Here is a 19,552-nt window from a genome sequence, read left to right as displayed (position 1 = left end):
GGGCCTAAAACTTTGTAGCAAATATTACCCGGTGTGTGTGGCAATACCTTATTACCTTATATGATTAAAAAACTAGTTTCCGAAGAAGTGGCTCACTCACTAAGTTCAAGTTATATCACCAACCCAGTAGCAACTAATATGTATATGTTCATATATATCAAAACTGTCTTTGTATATAATGTGGAGACTATTGATATTGATAAATATGATAACAATTATATTAATAATGATCACATATTTTATCATAGTAATATAAATTAAATATAATCTTAAAGAAAATGGTAAGTCCAGACAATATTGAATAAAATATGTCCTCGGATTATTCATATGCTAGTATATAAATGGGACGGTTTGGTTATGGTGGGCTTTAATTTATCTTTAACCAAAACCGATCCGTATTTGTCGGTTTTCAAAAACTTATTAATCCGACCCACTTGTTATGCCGGTTATCGGCTAAAATTGGTTCGGTAACGTCGGTTATGGTTCGGTTAACGGTTATGACGTTTAATTTAATCACCCCTAGGTACTGGTACGCAAATCGTGTCATTTCAGGAAATGGAACCAGGTGGGAATCGGTTCCGGGTATGGTTGAGTATTTAACTAGGTTTGCCTTGTTCTTATCGGGTTTCGGGTCGGGTTTTGACCGGATCCTGGTGCGACAAGTTTGGGTCGGTTTCCAGGAGAATCCCAAAACCCGGTCTGGGTAGGAGGTATGGTTGGGTATTTGACCAGGTTTGCTAAGTTTTATCGGGTTTCAGGTCGGGTTTTAACCGGATCTTGGCGGAACTGGTTTTGACTGGTTTCGAGCGGTTTTGAGTACGAGTACGGTTCCTGGAAGAAACCTAAAACTCGGCCCGTATCTGTGGGTCGGTAAGGTCGGGTCCGGTTCTGGGTAGGAATCGCCGGGTACGAACCAGGTTTTGGGCCTAACCCAGAAGTAGGCCCGGTCCTACCCGAACCGTGGGTACGAACCAGGTTTCGGTTCCTCATTGAAATGGAACCCAAACATGGACCCACCAGAATTGATTCCAACTCTAGTCGGTCAAAGATCGAACCCGACCCGATCAAAACCTGATAAAACCCAACCATACCCAGAACCAGTTCTAATTTTTATTAACCACTCTCTACCGGTTTTGAGAATATCCGATTAAGCACCTCTAGAACAATGCATTCACTCTTCTCATCCTTCTATTGGTTTTTATGATAAACTATAAATTGGTTCACATAAATAATGAAGTTGAGGTAACGGGTTAACGTCTTAACATGGTTCTTCACATCAACATGCCCATATGTAAAATCAAACACGACTCATAATCAAACGGAACTCATACGAACAACCAAACACCAAAACCAATTGATTTTATAAAATTGGAGAATCGAATTTCAAATATTGGTTCGATAAAACTATAGAAAACTGTAAATTAAGTTAGGCCAAGTGTAATGGGCGGCAAACAGGAGCGACAAGGGGCAAAGGGTGAGAACACCGCCCCAGACGATAAGTGAGGGAGGGGGGGTGACATATATTTGTCGCCAGGTTTGTGTGATGGACATGCTGATGTTGCAATCAAGTATTGGAGGGTGGGGCGACAACACCGCTTCCTGAACTACATATCGCAATCCTTGCCCGTGTGCCAAATAGGGTGGTGGTAACATAGTCAACATTCCTACCCTTGTTTTAGTTATGGGTGGTACGGATATCTATCCAGACACTTTAAACCACATGTTTATATGATTTTGGAATTAACCTGACAAGACACGTAGATATGTAGCATGGACATTCTATGAAGTTGTTAGTTGTCACAAGACTATTAACTTTATAAAATAATTGTATAAAGTTACATTTTGCAAAATGAATTTTATAATAGTATCACACCATCTATTATATTTTTATTAGAAGGGCTAGTTTCTGTCTTACGTATTTTTCATCACTAGAACCCGATCATGTTTTCACAAACTTTAATATCGCTAGCACTTTAGTAAGTAATATAGGTCCGGTTCGCGGGCCAGCGAAAATAAGTTAGGGCTTTAGGTCCATGCTTAATTAAAGCCTTCAAGTCCATAAACAAAACCTAAAATATATATAAACGAAACCATTAAAATCCTACGTGTCGCGATGTGGTCGCTCCCCCTTTTATGGAAGTCATCAGATTGCTTGATTTTTAAATAGAGGCCTCTCATTGATTTAACTCAAACTCATAGGTATGGATCTTACCAAAACCAGATAGCTCTTGTAACATCTCGGAATTTTCGAACCTATATTCGTTTATATAAAATCCAATCCGGATGCATTTTCGGATCTTTGATACTAATCAAATTAAACAAATTTAAGTAATAAATATTTATATTTACATTTAATACCCTTTGAGTTCTTTAAGATTGTTTGTGTTTTGCCTAAACTTTAAAATAAACAAGAAATGGACTTTATACAAAGTACATGTACTAATAATGTCAAAACCCCAAACATGCCCTCCCTCGACCGGAGTGCCGCGCGTTGGGGTGGTTTAGGCCCATCGCGCGCCGCCGTGGATGCACTGTACACATTTCATGTTTCGATTTTTTTCCTAGTTTGTGTTTGGCCCGAAATCGCTTATTTTATGATATAATCGAGTGTTTTAAGACCCAAGGAAACTAATATAGCTTAGATACATGTCCATACTCCTTAACCCTTGATCAAGAACAAAATTTACTGGTTATAATATTGATTTGATCATTAAAAGGCCCATTCGATTTCTTAAACGAGTAAGTTATCATAATTAGTTCGATTTAGTGTATTCTATATAAACATATCATATATTCTCTGCCATAAATCATCCCTAAACCCTAATTCACATTTCCCAGCCGTCATTCCTGCTGTTCATCACCAATATTATTCGATTTTTGCTTTAATGTTGAAGATGCACGCTTAATCGGTTGACTTTGCTTATGCACCGACCATTCACTTCTGTTTCTCATCAATCCTTTCACTTTTCAGGTAAGTTGTAAACTATAAAATCATTCATATACATTCTCTAGTCAATAACCTTCAATCAATTTTGGTGGTTGAAGGGTGTTGACTGGTCAAATCGTTTGAAACTCGTTAAAGGGCAAAATAGTCAACAAGTTTGACTTAACGTTTTATCATACTTCTGGTCGGATTCAATGTTCGGATCCAGGAGACTTTTATTCTCCTAATAGAATTTTAAGGCTACTGACCAAAACCCAACTTCCGAATCGCTGTTCGGATTCTGGTCAGTACCAGCTCGCTTAAATCTTAAATATAACATAACTTGAGTTCTAAACGTCCGTTTGGATTGATTCCAGCGGCCACGAGTTCGTTTTTATTTGTATTACCATATCTAATAGATTAATATTCTGATTGTTTAAAACATTTGACGTGTAGTGAACAACTCGCTTATTTGTTAGCTCGTTTAATCGCATTTAGTAATCGCTTAAGGTGAGTTACATCATTCCCTTGTTTATACGCTGTTTTTAAACTTTTTGGGGACATATGCGTACTTACTCATATTTTCTATCCTATATATATACAAACTCGCAAACATAATCATTGTGTGAATATTAGCTGAATGCTATTTGCTACATGTTTAATCGTTTACTTGACAACATTCGGAGAGGTCCAACATATCCCCTTGTATAGGGTTCTCATTAGTATGATCATACGATCGTCTTAGTAACCGGAGCTTGATTCGTTTGGCGAAGGTAAACTGACAATTTTAGTCATCGTTATCAATGCCCGATTCGCTTGGCAACGATTCATTGGCACACTATCAAGTCTTTGGTTGTGTTTATGGTTGATGTATGCTTTATTATGATTTGATTGATTACTATCACATGTGTTGTTTGCGTATTTAATATTTACCATTTATTATTTATTTATTATATAATTATTTGTTGTGTCAAAATTGGTGATCATCTCACTCAACATGTGTTGTTGAAAAACTCCGTTTTCTACGCATATGCAGAATGCTTTGTATTGAAGATTGAAGTTGGACACTTAGACAAGACCTTAGGATATAAACAAGATAATTGTTATTTGAGCTTACATTCATGTATTTAAATTGTTTGTTATATTTGGATATTATGTGTATTTTTTGAATAAAATAATTAATTAGATATTGTAATTTATATTAATAATAGTATCTTCGAGCTGTGAGCAATCGGATCACGCCCCGGCATTTCCGCCTTAGGTTGGGGTGTGACAACTCTTAAACGGGTTATAACATCTCATTAAATTAAAAATTAATCTTACCAATTATTTGATATGAAAATCCTATAAAATAGGGATATACTAAAATTTAATATCCAATTTAAAAAAGAAAAAGATATTATTTATAATTAATAAACAATTTTATAGTAAAAAAAATAAGCGGGTCATGGGTCACAAAATCCAGATAGCTTTTAAACGGGTTATAACATACTATGAAACCCTTCCATCATCAAACCCTAAGTATATTATTAAATTTTTACAATAAAGAAAATTCAAGCCCATAAAGCTCTTAAACGGGTTATAACATCTCATTATATTAAAGATTAATCTCATCAAATATTTGATATGAAAATCCTATAAAATAGGGATATACTAAAAATCAATATCCCATTTTATTTAAAAAAGATATTATTTATAATTAAGAACCAATTTTATAATAAAGAAAATAAAAGGGTGATGGGTATCGCCAAACCCAGATAGCTTTTAAACCGGACTATAACATCTCATTTATTTGTGAAACCATTTCATTATCAAACCTCAAGTATATTAATTATTAATTTTCTTACAATAAATAAAATTAAAATCCAAATATACGTATATAAATATTAAAAACAAATAATGTAAAACACCCCCCCCGTAATACGAGGGATAAAATCTAGTTATATATAGATATATTATAATAAGTAAAGTAAATTATTCAAATTAATATATTGATGTTGTGATAGTTTTGGTTGTTAATAAAGTATTGGTCATACTTTTAAAAACCTTTGTAGTAAGCGATTTTTTTCAATTTCTTTTAACAATTGTATTAAACATTTTATTAAATCTTTAATATGTATGATACCCTACACACCGTTTGTTAGACGTCCAAATAAAGGCACATCATATTTATTCAATGGTTTGTCGTATAAAGTAACTTTAGAACATGTTTTCAAACAAGTGGTGTGGATGGGAAAAATCGGATTCAGTTGTCAACTGTCCCTATCGAAAATATGATTGACTACGGATTCGAGCCAATGAGACCCTATCGATTAGTATTACACAGAAGAAATCAATTATAGATACTAATACAATTATGTGTCAAGTTCATGTTTCATAGCATTTATTAGCATGTCATCATTACTATGCTTTTATTTATTTTTAAAGAAAAAAAAAAAACTTTTTAAAATTTAAATTTACCCTTTTTTTCTTTAAAATATAAAACAAATCTAACATAAAATTTATGAATTTTATTTAGCTTATATAGATTCGGTCTCAAGCTTAAAGATATTGTGTTGGAGTCTTTTAATAGGCTCACGCATTTCTGTTTATATTTTAAACGTAATTACAATTCACGCGTTTAACATGGTTTTAACTTTTAAGTTCACGTCAGGCTAAGGTTCAAGTGAAATTTTCAAATTCGTGTATGAGTTCGATTTATCTACGACTCTTCTACTTGCTTGTATCTATTCAAAAGAAAGAAGACAACTTTTTTGTCTTTCGAACATGGAATGAATCTAATATAATTTTTTTTGTATTTAGACCCAATAAGAACCGCTATGAGTCAAATATTGTGTTTGGAGCGATTAATAGGCTCATAGATTGGTCCATTTATGTTTAAAACGTGATTATTAATATTATATAGCTTGTGTCGTGCCTATTCTAACCTATAAACTCGTGTCTATCACACGGTTCACATGCTTGACATGGTTTTAAGTTCACATAGGGCTAGGGGCGGTTTAAAAATTTAGAAGTTTGTATGCGAGTTCTATTTATCTACGACTCTTTTAATGCACTTAAACCAACCTGACCCCACTACCCTCATATATCTCTATAAGTACATAATTGCTTCAAATTGCTTATTTTCATCATCGTATGGAGATACAACATTGCACCACCACTGCACCTTCAACCCCTCACCACTTCCACAATTTCTACTATAGTGCACCCACCACCCCAATCCACACCACCTTCCAAAACTACGACGATGACGATGACAAATTCGCATTCGATTGTAGTGGGCCGCTAGACCTCCTTTTAATCTCTGATGCCGACGAACTTTTCCATTGCGGTCAAATCAAGACCACATCATTTTCTCATAAAAAAGATTCCGATTATTTCATTGAGGCATTTCATCAAACACCTGACTGTCAAACGACTCAAACCCAACCCACCCAAAAAAAATCCAATTCCTTCACCAAGACATTTTATCAAACACGTGGCGATAAAACCCAGCTCACCCAAAACCCACCGAAACGACAAACGGAATCAACCATAGAAAAAGATACTGATTGTCTCATTGAGACATTTTATCAAACACCAAGTGGTCAAACCCAATCCACCCAAAAGAAAACCGATTATTTCACCAAGACATTTTATCAAGCATGTGGCAATAAAACCCAACTCACCCAAAACCCACCCGAACGAAGAAGGCAAGCACCCATAAAAAAAAATTCAGATTATTTCATTGAGACATTTTATCGAACATCTTCTGGTCAAACCGCCCACACTCAAAACCCACCCAAAGGAGGAAGCAAAACCACTATCGAAAAAGACTCCGAATATCTTATTGAGACATTTTATCAAACACGTGGTGATAAAAGCCCACCCGCTCAAAACCCACCCAAACAAAATTCCGATTATTTCATTGAGGCATTTCATCGAACACGTGGTGGGCAAACACAGAACCCACCGAAACGAACCCAAGACAAAGCATCGCAATCCTCATCTCCGTTCCGGGTATCCGATATATTAGCCGGAGAAGATAACAATCAGAAAACTTGGTATAATAAGTGGAACCTTAAGAACTTGCTACTATTTCGAAGCACATCGGAGGGGAGTGCGGTGAATAAATACTCGAGAATAAGGCGTACGAATGGTTGTCGAAGGAATGTGTCGGCGCACGAAATGCATTACACGGTGAACCGAGCTGTGGCGGAGAAGATGCGGCGGAAGACGTACTTGCCGTACAAGTCCGGGTTGCTGGGTTGTTTGGTTACGAGACAACCAGCTTAACGGGTAGTGTTCGGGTTACATAATATTATGTTTAATGTTTAGTTAAATATATGGACCTGTCAACACGAGTTGTTTATACAATTATTTTTAGGAGTCATTTATTTAGATAGGATAAATGTAGTTTGTAGTTTAAAGTGCTATATTTGTTGGATTTGATACCGCTGTAGTGTTTTGTATACGCGTTTTAAATTTTTTTGGTGTAGACTAGTAAATGAATAGATTGTTCGTTTAAACTTGTTTATGTTCGTTCATTTATTTACGTTTATATTAATGTTTGTTAATTTTATGTTTATTTGTGTTGTGGGAGTAGTTTGACCTGGGAATTAACCGTGTAATGACCTGTTGGTGATGGGGGCTAAAAGGACCTGACCCGAGAAACAGTGGCGAAGCTTGGACGAGTTCGGGGGGGCGGGGGGGCTCAAAATGTCTTTAAAAATTCATAAATCAGGGGGTTCAAATTTTTGGGTGAAAGCGGATAAATTTACGCTACGTATACAACATTTCGGCCGAAAACGATTAAATGTGCATTACTGCGCACAAAAACAGGGGAGGTCGGGGCCACCATGGCCCTCTTTAAGGTTCGCCTGTACTAAGACCCGAAAGTTTCTAATCCTTTGTTTTAACTTTAGCGTTTCGGTTCTAGATTTCAATTTCACCAAAGAAAAACCCGAGACCCGAAAAGTAGAACTTGAAAAACACTCCTGACTATAGGTGGATGATACATTGAAACATGATCATAATTAGATTTGTGATGGAGACACCTTCTTTCATCACACTTTACACCATCCATGGCTTTTTGGTTTTGCTTTTACTAATATTTCAAAGTCGTGAGACATCACATGACAGTGGAAAGAAATGTAATGGATAAAAATTTGAGTTGTATCATTTGGAGATGTTATCAAAATAGTATTTTATTCGTTATTTGTATATAAAAAGTACAATATAAAAGATTTTTCTAAGCATAATAGTAAATGAGTATTTATAAGGTGATTTCTTTCTTATAGGTCAGTATTATTAGAAGTGAATTAAACTGTTTTTTTTTAAATAGAGTGTGAGTATTTGATTAAAGACAAGTATTTAGCTTAATGAAGGAAGATTGAGATTTTTATGATCTCTGATTTGATCAAGAGGGTGTCTGGGCTTTATCACAAATGGGCTATTGGGCGGGTGGGTTTTCCTCGAAACTGGAGATAGCTTGAAGGTGCTTAAGGGCTCCGTAAAATAAGATTGGGCCAGCTGGCGATGACCTGCTGCCAATAGGCCACCCTGTATAAAGTACCTAGACATTTTATGTTTGTTGGCAGCTAAAAAAAATTGTAAAAGGATAAGGTGAGAGGGGTGAATGGGTGTTTGCTTATTGAGTTATTAAAATTACTGTTTTTCTTTTTAATTTTTATAAACTATTTATAAACAAAATCATTCACATTATTAAAAAGAATTAATTTTTATAAAAGGGATATTTCATATTTGAGCTTTCACCTTTTCATTCTTTTTTTCCTACCTTTGATTGAAGGGATCATGTTCATTAATCATGATACACGAGCAATTATTGGAAAAATTGCCCATAATACTATTTTGATTAGTGTTAATAAATGACAAAAGTTAATAAAGGTAAGATTTGGTGATGATGATCATATAAACCCAAAGGCAACTTGCAACAAGTTTGTCGAAATTGACATGGATACTAAGGATGGACGACAATTAGATGTTAGTTTGTAGAATATCATACATTCATACCATACCATTTATAAGATACAAGAGTTCGTTCATAAGGAGGATAAGAACGTAATATATCTTAGAATGAATAAATATAATCGAAAAGGTACTAATAAACCTACAAAATATCATTCTCTCAGTATGTAGTTTGACGTTTAATGTGCGCAAAGCAACATCCAAACTTAGAGGGCAATTGTCGTTGATGATATACACAAGAAGCTGCCACAGAGGGAAGAAAGTCGAGGCCAAGATACCGGATTGAACAAGGCTCGCATCAATGCACACAACAACAGGATCACGGTTAAGTCAGAGGTACAAAAAACAATCATGACATATATTTTTAGAAATAAGTTGCTTTTAGCATCTTTTATTTACAAAATAAGTTGATGTATTGTTGATCATCATCTATCGACCAAGCGCCTACATAATTACAATTGTCACCACCTATTTCTGCCCTACAACCGTCGTTGTCAACATCTATTCCCCCCCCCCCCCAAAACGCAATCGTGGCATCATTCATTACAACCACTGGCGCCACCATCTATAGTGTCGCCACCACGACCACCACCTATGGTCATCACGTCCCTGCCACAACTACTATAGTTGATAGTTCGTCGCCATGTCTATTGTCGTCAACTACTATAATATAGTACCACCAGGAAAAGGTTTTCGTTGTATTTTACATGAATAAAATAACTTATAAAAACATATATAAAAAATATCTCTTTAGTTTGTTATTTAGTGAGTTATAGGTTTTGAGCATTATGCTTTATTACAAGTCACATCAAAATGTTATGTGACATAAAAAAATTTTATTTATAAAGTCAACAAGCATCATCATATTATATTATGGTATTGGTTATTCACACACCCTTAACCTATCCACACACCCTTTAATGTGGGGTTACATACGATCGTATAGCCCCTATACGATCATATGTAGGGTGTATGGATAACCAAAGGGTGTACGAATAACATATCCCTATATTACCCCACAATATGTCAACATCTCAACCCCCTCCCCCCCCCCAAATAATAATAATAAAAAAATGAAACGTTTATCACTAATTTCACAAACTACTTGAACAATGGTGTGTCTATTGACACTTGGTTTATTTTATGTATGTATGTGTATGTTTTTGTTTGGACGGTGGGGAGTATAAATGTAGTTTTATTTTGAGACACTCATTAAAATGGTCCCGGCTAGTATAAGGTTGGTTGATGACCAAAAGGCAAAAGCCATAGGTAGCCACACTAAAATAAAATGTGTTTTTCATGGTTTAATTTAGCGAAGAAATGTATTGAAACTGTTGTTAGTCACTATCTGTTCGAATAACAGTTTTGAGCGGCTAGGGTTTCTGAAGCTTTGGTGCCAACCAATTTATCCATTTCAAACGGTTGAAATTAATAGACAAGTTTAGTAGGATTGGTTTTGTCATTTAAAATGGAGTTGCGGTATAGCTTGTTGCTTGATTACATGTCGATTTATTGTAATTACTTTATTGTAATTGTTTGAATGGTAATTAATTTATAATATTATTAATAATTGAAGTTTAAAAAGAATAAAGATTATTATAATTATAAAAAAATATGTAAACTAAATCTACCTACTAAATAATAAATGAACCAAGCTTGGAAAAATATTCACAAGCCAAGTTCGAGCTTTAGTGATAAAGCGTTAAACTAGCAGATCTTGAACTTCAACCCTCCTAAGTTATATAATGAACCGAGCTTGAGTCTTTAGAAGCTCGGAATCAGCTCGACTTGTTTACGCTTTACTTTCTACCCATCTCATTTTCTGCTGGTTTTTATGATAAATATAAAACCTTAATTTGAGTTATAGGGTGGTGGTAACATAGGCAACATTCCTATCCTAATATCCTGTTACAAACACTTTATACCACATGTTTATATGATGTTGGAATTAACTTATTGAGACCCATGTCTTGATATGTATAGCATGAACACTTTGTAAAGTTGTCACGAAACTATTAATTTTATAAAAGGCAAATTGGAGGATACGGGACGCTTGATACAAAACTTAGTTTGAAACGGTGTTCTAAAATGACGAAACAATGATTCAATTCATGTATTTGAACTTACAATTAACAAAAATCAAGCCGTTTGGATCAACTTTCGAGCTAAGTTTTACGTCAATCGATTCGTATCCTGATTTCGATCAAAATCCCTAGAATATTAGTTTATAATTTGAAAAAAATATAACGTCGACACGCCGTTAAATCCTTTTTAACGAAAGACCAGTGGAGACCGGCTTTTTTAAATTTGAAGCCGTCAGTGATGATAAAATGAACATGAATTATTATCGGCTTAATAATATATTAAACATTTTATTGATTTTCACTAATATGTATGATACACTACACACCGTTTATTACACGTCTAAATAAAGGCACAACATATTTAAATTTTTATTAAATGGTTTGTCGTATAAAGTAACTTTAGAACATATTTCAAACATTTGGTGTGATTTTGTCAAACCAGAGCAGCATCTGTCAAGTTCATGTTTCATTGCTGTATGAATATACCGTCATTGCATTTATGCGATTTTATGTATTCAAAAGAAGCAAACACATCTTTTAAATTACTTTTCTTTTCTTAAAAACATTATGAATCTAACACGAAATTTACGGATTGCATATTAAGGGGTGTTTGGGATTCCTTATTTTACCTTCTTATAACTTATTTAAGGCATAAGTTATAAGTTACAAAGTTGTAACTTATACCTTACATACTTATAAAATCTAACTTTCTCAAACACCTTATAACTTATAACTTATAACTCATAAGTTATAAGCTATAAGGAGCTAAAATAAGGAATCCCAAACACCCCCCAAGTCCAATTACAAGCTGAACTTACACGTTTAACTAAAGATGTTGTGTTCATGTTGGTTAATAGGTTACTAGACTGATGAGTTTGCATCCTTAAACGCAACTATATATATATATATAACATATGTCGTGTCGATTTTAACTTATAGAACTCGTATTAATCTATCACATGATTCACATGTTTAACATGGTTTTAAGTTCACGTAGGGCTATGGTTTGTTTATGAGTTTGATTTATCTACGACTCTTATACCAACTCGACCCCACCCTACCCCCCCCCCCCCACACACACACAATCTATTTAACCACAATTGCTTCAAACTGTTTGTTTTCATCATCATCACATGGATATACCACTACTAACACCCTCACCAACAATTAGCACCACCCCTCACCACTTCCATAATTTCTACTATAGTGCACCCAGCACCCCAATCCACACCACCTTCCAACACGACGACGATGACGATTTCGCATTTGATTTCAGCGGACCGCTAGACCCCCTTTTAATCTCTGACGCAGACGAACTCTTTTATTGCGGTCAAATCAAGACCACTTTTCCTTTTTCACCTAAAAATGATTCTGATTATTTCGTTGAGGCATTTCATCAAACACCTGACAGTAAAAAATCCAGTTATTTCACCAAGGCATTTTATCAAACACGTGGTGATAAAACCCAACTCACCCAAAACCCAACCATAGAAAAACATTCTGATTATTTTATTGAGTCATTTCACCAAACACCTGACGGTCAAACCCAACCCACCCAAAAAATTCCGATTATTTCACCAAGACATTTTATCAAACACGTGGCGATAAAACCCAACTCACCCAAAACCCAACAACCCAAAAAAAAGATACTGATTGTTTCATTGAGGCATTTTATCGAACACCTAGCGGTCAAACTCAGCCCACCCAAAAAGAATCACATTACTTCCCCAAGGCATTTTATCAAACACGTGGCGATAAAACCCAACTCACCCAAAACCCAACCCAAGAAAAAGATACTGATTGTTTCATTAAGGCATTTTATCAAACATCTGGTGGGCAAACACAAAACCCACCCAAACGAACCCAAAACAATCAGAAAACTTGGTATAATAAGTGGAACCTTAAGAACTTGCTAATGTTTAGAGGCACATTAGAGGGGAGTGGCATAAGAAGGAAAGATGTTACTAATAAATACTCGAGAATAAGGCGTACGGATGGTTGTGGGAGGAAGGTGTCGGCGCACGAAATGCATTACACGGCGAATAGGGCGGTGGCGGAGGAAATGCGGAGGAAGACGTACTTGCCGTACAAGTCAGGGTTGTTGGCGTGTTTGGGATGACAATCCCGTCTCAGGAATACTCACTCAGATATTAAAAGTAGTGCTATTGAAAAATTTTGATAGATTGAAATGTTTATATTTCTTGTTTGGGTTCATATTATGAATGTATAATTAGTTTTAAGTAGATTGTAAAATTGGGTTTGTGGAGTTAGGCTCGTAAAGTAAGTGATCATTTATTTAAATTTACTAGTTTTTGAACTCGTGTACTATACGGGATTTATCTAATGATAAAAATAAATAATGTTTGTTGTTTTAATTTTGATTTACAAAATACTTATGAATTAATTTAACATAGACTTAATAGAACAAACAAACGGGTTAACGAAAATTATTAAAATAGCATGATTTTGGAAACGTTGGGTGTTGATTTGCAGAAAATTTAAAAAATTGTGTTAAAGTTGCGTAGTTTGTCAAACTTCAGGTATGAAAATGACACTATGTTATAAAATCCATACTATGCTTGACAAAATGATTTTGACCCATTGCTCATGAATAGCTAGAATGAATGATATTAGATATTAGAAATTATGAATAAATATATGCTTGACACCTAAGCTTCAACATTTTCTTTTATTAGTATAGTAAGATAAGATAAGATAAGATTTTATGTTTGTTAGTTTATGTTTATTAATATTGTTTAGTTTGACCATAGTGTGACGACCCGATGGTGACATGTCCCGACGTTGGTGGCAGCGATAAGGGTTAAAATGGGAGGGGATCTAGAAGTTTAACGATGTGTTCTGGAGCCTAATTTGACGAGAGAAATTAAATGAAATGAAGTTAGTAGAAGTCACGTGACTCATGTTTTCTTTTCGTTTCCTTCAAACTTAAGAACAAAATCCGCAATTACATTTTTCCCTTTCCATCATTTTTATTTTCTCTCCATAATTCTTTAGTTTCTTTCGTTTATTGTTATGACTCCTTTCTATAAATAAGGATTTAGAGGTTTATGGGGGGGGAGACACCATCTGCGGTTTTTACAAATGATTTTTGACCGAAAATTCGTGAAGTATTCACCAGTTTTCATGGAAAAAATAAGAAAGCATTCAAGTAAGAAGAAAATTGGGGAATTCGTGGAAATGGTGAGAAAATGGATACAAGAAGGGAAGAAAAAGGGGAACGAGACGACTCGCACCATCTGACATTCATTACTGGAAAAGAAAAATAGAGGGTACGAAATGTATAGACAGATAAAAAGAGCAACAAAACGTCAAAACCTTTAACTATAAACTTGATGCGCAAAGTTGTAGTAACACATGAATTTGTTTTTCTGTTTTACCATTCCTTGTAAATGAAGAAGTTTTCACTTAATACGTGATTGTAAAGCAGTTGCATGACTTATACGTGGCATATATCATCCATTTAAGTAGAAATTAGAGACAACAAAGTCGAACACATAAGAAAACGGATACATGATCATAATAGATTTGTGTTGGAGACACCATGCTTCATCACACTAACACCGTTTTTGGCTTTTTAGTATTTAGTTTAGTAAAATTTCGAGTATTTTGTGGATAACATTTGAAAGTTTTATTATCTTGAAATGTGATTAAATTAAAATAGTATTTTTATTAATTATTTGTCTAGCATGTACAATTTAATAAACACACGCAAAGTCAAGGTGACTAGCCTATTAAGTTAAGAGCTACATATAACAATCATGACATATATTTTTATAAACAACAGGAAAATTTGTTTGCAAATTGAGTTTATGTAGTTACTTAAATTATGTGATGAGTTAGGGCGAGCCACTTTTATAAAAACTTGTTAATTTAGAACGCGTTGAATCAGACTAACTCAGGCTAATGCAGTTGTCTGTCGGCGCCACCTATGAAACCTGATATCTTAGAACGTCTCGAAGTTGACTAGCGCCACATAATACAAATCTTTGCTGTTGCCACCTACCGATCACCTCTATATGACCATTATCTATCGACCAAACACCTCTATAATCACAATTGTTACCACCTATCCCTGCCCTACAATCGACGTTGCCAACATCTTCCAGTCCCCACCATGTCACCATCCACTGCAACCTTCGTTGTCACCACTTATAGATTGTCACACATGTGTTCGTTCTGTCGTTGCTGCCACAAGCACTATAGTTTGTCACCATCTCTATTGTCGTCAACGGCTAGAATAGTATCACAAGAAAAAGGTTTCACTTGTATTTTACATGGGAATAAAATAACTTACAAAAACTTATATATATTAAAAATGACACTTTACTTTATTATTCAGACCATCCGTGGTAGAGGCGTTATGGGCTCCGAATGTTCTCAAAATATCCCAGCATCGCCCTCGAGACATTTTGAGGGCGTTTTGAGCTTAAAAACTTTTTCACCACGGTATACACAACAGTTGAAGAAGAGGAATGTGAGGCAAAACATGAATCAATCAAAGGAGAAGAAGGTAGAGGGCGTTTCTCCACCACTACACATGGAAGATGTTATAGGTTTTGAACATTATGTTTTATTACAAGTCATATCAAAATGTTATGTGGCACACGTTTATTTATTATTCGTTTTATAAAGTCAACAAACATTATCCATATTACCCCCACAACAAACCACCCCAACCCCCGAAGTTGCAACGGGTTGGGTTCGAGCAGGATATTGGTAATTCTATGCCAATGCCCGTTTGTAAAACCGTGTCCCATAACCAGCCTATTACTCGTTAGGTATCGGGTATATCCGTAGGTATTGGGTATACCTGTTAGGACTTTTAAGTACATTTTTTTTATCATTATAATTCTTTTATATCATTTATTCATACAACAATTATTGCAAATTAAAATATAATACACTCCATATATATAAGCGTTACAATAAATAAATAATATCATTATAATTTTATATAGTTTTTTAAATATATACTTCACAACCTACAAAATACGAAGAATTTTTCGGGTATATGATTCGGGTAAACGGGTATGTGTTTTTGGGTAATCGGGCCTAGTATCATCAAATCCCATACCCGTGAAAATTTTTAAATTTCAATCCCATACCCAGCCCATCCTATCAGGTTTCGGGTATATCCACCGGACTCGGGCTTTTTTGCCATCCCTACCCCCGGCTAAAATAAAACGTTTATCACTAATTTCACAAACACCTTGAACAATGGTCAGGCTATTGACACTTGGTTTGTTTGTTTTTCTTTGGACGGTGGGGAGTATTAATTAATGTAGTTTTTATGACATTAAAATGGTCCCAATGAGTACGAGGTTGATGACCAAAAGGCAAAAGATATGGCTAGCCACGTATTTTTTGATTTTTTTCATCTATTTTCTTGGTGGGATATTGATTTTCTGGTGACGGTACGGTCTAAAACTTTGATGGTATGAGGATTAGTGCTAAGAAGAAAAGTTTATTGAGGCGGTCTTTGGGGATAAAGGAACACGTCTATCTTTCAAACATCCAGACTAAGAAACAAGGAGAGTTTTGAATCTATTTTACATTATTCACATTTATGGTATGCTCATATGAATTGTAAAATTTTATTTTCTTGGAACGGGCGGTGAAAAAACCATCTCCTCTTGATGTAATTTGTTTGCTTTGTTTTCGGCTTTCTTGCGAATTCTTTGATTTTTTTTAATATGTCCTTTGTCGTTAAAAAAAATTAAATTTCATTTAACAATGAATCATCACCATGGTATGATGTAATAAAGAAATGTATCGAAAATGTTGTTAGCCAATGTTTGTTAGAACGAAGATTTTAGCGGCTAGGGTTTCCGAAGCTTCGGTTTTGATCAATTTATCCATTTAAAACAGTTGAAATTAACAAATAAGTGTTTCTAGATAATTTAGTGCAAAGATAAGACCCATATCTATGGGCACCCGAACCGGCTCAAATTTTATTCACACAATTAAATTCGACAACTGGCAAGACATACGTTGACCACAAGGGGACAGAATGAATATTTCCTCTCAACCAATAAGAATACGCGATGCCACTTTCACATTCTGTTGGGCCGTTCACCAGGTGAAGACCGATGACATAAATCATGACATCAACGCTAATCTCTCCAACTATAAATAGTAAATATAAGAAAAACTCATAGATGCTCACTTTCACTAGTACTTATACCCTCATGCTTATTTTCTCCTAGAACAAAGTGTAAGGCCCCGTTACCGGTAACCCTACTTTCGTGTTGGATTTACTCATAAACACAGTTCTAAATATCAGAGTTAATTAAAACATTTACGCGGAATATAAAACTTTCATAAAACTTTACATAATTCATAACTTGTCTCAAAACATTTATTGTCTTTCACATTAAAGCATTAAAATTAACACATCATAGGTCTTCAGATGCCAGATTCTTGTTCAGTGCCATGTGTCTCCTCAAGCGAGCTGCCTCATCCTACTCACCTGCGTGCATACTAAAAGTCAGCTACGCTGAGTGAGTTCTAGATAATCACATAATCATACCATTCACATAACATTATATTCTTTCATTCATACTTTTATACTTTCATACTTTCATACTTTCTTACATTCATACTTTCTTGCTTTCATACTTTCTTACTTTCTTTTGTATTAACTTACTTTCATATCTTATGTTATAAAGAGCATTACGCCCTATATTCCTCGAGTATTATTAGGGCTCGGTACCCTCTTTCCTCGAGTATTATTAGGGCTCGGTACCCTCTTTCCTCGAGTATTATTAGGGCTCGGTACCCTCTTTCTTCGAGTATTATTAGGGCTCGGTACCCTTCTTCCTCGAATATTAGTAGGGTTCGGTTCCCTAGTTCTCGAATATTAGTAGGGTTCGATTCCCTCTTCGTTACCATACAACCATACATCATACCTCGAGTATTATTAGGGCTCGGTACCCTTTTCGTAACCATACAACCATACATTATCATTTCTTTCTTCTATTATCTCTATCATGTTCATACACATAAACATACATAACATACTTACCTTATACATAGCGTTACAACCTGACAGTACGTGCAATATCCGAATATCGTTCACGTACCATCAAGCAATCATTCATACATTTCACATTATCCACATAAGGCATACACTTATCTCTCAGGATAAGTGAATTAACAAACATGTTGAGTATGCACACAGCCCCGAAAACATAACACATAAATGGGGCTAGAAACTCACCTGAACACGGTTACGTTCTCCGTTGATCGTAATCCCTTTCTTCAGTTGTGCACGGCTGACTGTATAACAAGTATACATATCAATTTAACTATCACTACTTATAATGTATTTCTATCTTTATATGACCCACAACGAACGGGGGTCCGGGGGCAGCGCCCCTGGCAGCGGGGTCTAGGGGCGGCAGCCCCTAGCAGGGTCCAAGGGGCAGAGCCCCTGGCTGGGGTCGAGCTGCCAGGTCAGCTTGGAAAAATTTTATTTCCATTAACCGTCTTAACACATTTTTCATTAGGTTTTTAATTTATTTTCTAATCGAACTTGGCTTTAGGCGAAGTTAAACCTCAGGCGAACTTAGCTTTAGGCGAAGTTAAACCTCAGGCGAACTTATCATCAGGCGAAGTTAAACCTCAGGCGAACTTATCATCAGGCGAACTTAAACCTCAGGCGAACTTATCATCAGGCGAACTTAAACCTCAGGCGAACTTGTCATCAGGCGAACTTAGCTTGCAGGCGAAGTTCATCAGGCGAACTTAGCTTGCAGGCGAAGTTCATCGCTTGAAGGCGAAGTTGCCCAAATGAAGGCGAAGTTGCCCAGATGTCCGCTGTTTCGGTTTCTGATCAACATTTTCGGGCGATTTTAACACCCTTGTTAAGGTTCAATACTACCCACTACACTTCCCGACCATTTTCGGTCGTTTATACACTAAAAGCTCGGATCTTTAAACTTCCAAGATCAAGAATCATACCTTTTGAGCTTGTTTGGATCTCGTTTATCTTGGTATCACCACTAATCTTTCTCTCTTACCCGGACCTCGCTCGATCATTCCTTCTTTCTCGGCCCGGCCGGCGGCGGTTTTGGGTGTGTTTGGTGTGTGTGTATGTGTGTGTTTAGGAGAGTGGGGGGAAATGAAGATATTTTGGGATTTTGGGGGTATTTATATCCCTGAAATCCCATTCTCATTTAACCCATATCAATTAATCCAAGTCCAAGACCCGCTCCTTCCCCGACATTAATCAATTACGCGAAATCACTAAACATAACTTCCTTTATTCATCATTAAAATTTTAGGATGTTACACAAAGTATTGATCTTAAACCACCTTCATTTAGAACACCATAGACAACATTCTTCACAAATAAAGCATGGCTGTAATTATTATCTCTTTGAAAAATATAAAAAGTTATTGAAGGAAAATAAAGGAAAGTTTTGTTGTTTTGTATCCATTCAAATGTGCCAACTTAACCTATTAAAAATCTCAAATTTCTATTGGTCCATTTAACATGTAAAAAAAAATGAAAAACCAAATAACATTTGCACATAAATAGGGTTTAATAGACTTA

This window comes from Bidens hawaiensis, unplaced genomic scaffold, assembly GCF_021521415.1.
Source record: "Bidens hawaiensis isolate Kalapana, Puna unplaced genomic scaffold, B.hawaiensis_p1.1 tig00047582_1, whole genome shotgun sequence".
Classification (NCBI taxonomy): domain Eukaryota; kingdom Viridiplantae; phylum Streptophyta; class Magnoliopsida; order Asterales; family Asteraceae; genus Bidens; species Bidens hawaiensis.
This window is presented reverse-complemented; position numbering follows the sequence as displayed.